The following is a 2,354-nucleotide window of genomic DNA, read 5'->3' on the forward strand; positions in this document are numbered from 1 at the left end:
GCCCCGTGGTTTTTTCCCTTTTTGGGTTTTCCACGTATAAACCTTGGTGTTCACTTTCTCTTTTCTGTTTGTGTGCGGAATACTCGTGCAACGCTAGGACGCAAATTTACAAACTCTACCGCCGCGTATATTCTCGCACGCAACAATATTAAATATAATTTTCAATAAAATTGATCTAAATTCTATAATATACTAAACAGAAATAACTCAATATCGTATTTTGATATACATATACGGAATATTCCAAAGTAAGTTCAATGAAATTTATTTGTATTTTATTTCTTCAATAAATTAATTAGTATACTTTAATGTCATTTTTTATAGTAGATAATCAATTTTTAAGAAGTAAAAAATGATTTATACGAATTAAATTTATAATTAATTTCTTATGTTTTTTTCCATATTCTTATCATTTTCACATTAAATTTAAAATATATCTTAATATATCTAATTATGATACATGCTTATAGGTATTTAGGTGTAACCACCAGAAAAAGTTTTATGTAAAATATATTTTGCTGGTATTTGTGACATTTAAATGACTAATTTAAAATTATTTCTTATAAAATTACTGTTATTTAAAATGTCAACTTAAAAATTCTTAATATAACAATCTATTTTGATAGATTCTACAAAGAATAAAGTAGCATGTAACTTTATTTTTGAGCATAGATGTGCACAAAAATATCAATATATGCTCTTGATCTTTGAACTAATAATTTGTTTATTAACTATATTGCAATTGCAAAGCGCCTGTTTGTGATCACTTTTTTTTTTCGAAAAAAATAATGCTTATTTGATGTATTTTTTTAATTATTTAAATTATTTTATGCAATTTAAAATAAATAAATTATTTCTAAAAAAATAATACTCATTAAATTTAATATTTGAGTAATTCATTCAGTGAATTATGATAAAGTTAAATAAACATGATAATAATTTGAAAGCCATCGTCGGTCTCCCATGAATCAAACCTATCCATTAATACTATTTGCTGTCATTTCCTCACAAGATATTAACGGCACCACTTACCATGGTCCACAAATTATATTATCATTGAATAAAATTCTAGAGATTATGTAAATATAACATCTAATATTTAGATGAATAAAATTTTGATTTCGTTTTATTTTTTATTTCATTTATATACTGCATTTTAAAAAAATCTAGCTCATAAAATTATTTAAATTTTGGTATATTTTATTGAATAATATATTTAATTTGTTTATATTATTTATTTTTAATTATTTAAATTTAATATTTTAATAATAATATCTTCATTTAAGTTCAATTTTCTTTTTAAATGTTTTACAATCAAACTCATGTGATTGAAGAAAGAATTATGTCTCTATCAGTAAATAAAAAACTCAGTCTTATGCAACATCAAACATCATAAAAAAGATAAATATTTAATTTCTCTCTTTCAATATTATTTATTACAAATAATAAATTTAAATTCCACTTACATCTAAAATTTGATTATAGAAATATTCAAAATAATGCAATGATTAATTATTTTGATTACACAAATAAAATATCATTCAAATAATAAAATCAAATTATTTCTCCAATAAACAAATAATAATAATATGTGATCATTATATTTATTATAAATTATAAAAGGTGAAATTCCACCAACTTATTCAAGTGGAGATGCCAAAGATTATTCTCATATATTATCAGTTATCTTTTATAATAGATATTAAAAAAAAAATTAGAATCAATATTTTCAGAAAATTCAACGCATTGTAATGCATAATTTTTTTAAGTAAATAAAAAAGTGCAACCCGAAATGGCATTTTAAGTAAATACATCATCACCCAATACATCAAAGAAGTAATTTATATCAATCTTTTCCTTTCCAGTGGCAGCCCTGTTTATCACTGAATATAATTTCTTCAATGGCATCTGAAAAATAAAAAAAGTGTTGAGGTCATTCTATCTATAAATAAAGAGTAATGAAAAATCAGTAGTTTATAACTATTGTTTAGAACCCCCTATGCTATAGACTGCTCATCCAAGACAAAAAATACCATAAGATGGGGGTATAAAAGAAGAGTAAAAAAATGAACATTAAAGCTTTATCTATAGCTTCTAAATGAGAATTACTTTGAACGTCTATGTACAAATACATTTTATAGAATTTTTTAATGTAATGAGTTCAAACAAATTTAAGAAGAGGTAGAATTTGAGGTCGTAAAATAACATAATTTATTATTACTATGATTATGAAGTTTCAAAAAGTGTCTAGCCAAAAGCTTCTATAAGAAATAATTTAAGAAATAAAGCTCACCCCGTCTAATGCTTCAGCAGCTGCATCAATATCATCCCTTGCAAAAATATTGAGATGTTCT

General features: G+C 23.1%; 1 long non-coding RNA gene across 1 annotated transcript; it reads right to left on the reverse strand.

Annotated features, from left to right (window-relative positions):
- Positions 1-1,726: 1,726 nt before the first annotated feature.
- On the reverse strand, positions 1,727-2,354 carry LOC110098559. The gene is made up of 2 exons (XR_002303359.2): positions 2,294-2,354; positions 1,727-1,908 (listed from the first exon to the last, which is right to left on the reverse strand). It is a non-coding gene; the product is annotated as an uncharacterized LOC110098559 (long non-coding RNA).

This window comes from Dendrobium catenatum, unplaced genomic scaffold, assembly GCF_001605985.2.
Source record: "Dendrobium catenatum unplaced genomic scaffold, ASM160598v2 original_scaffold_6481, whole genome shotgun sequence".
NCBI lineage: Eukaryota > Viridiplantae > Streptophyta > Magnoliopsida > Asparagales > Orchidaceae > Dendrobium > Dendrobium catenatum.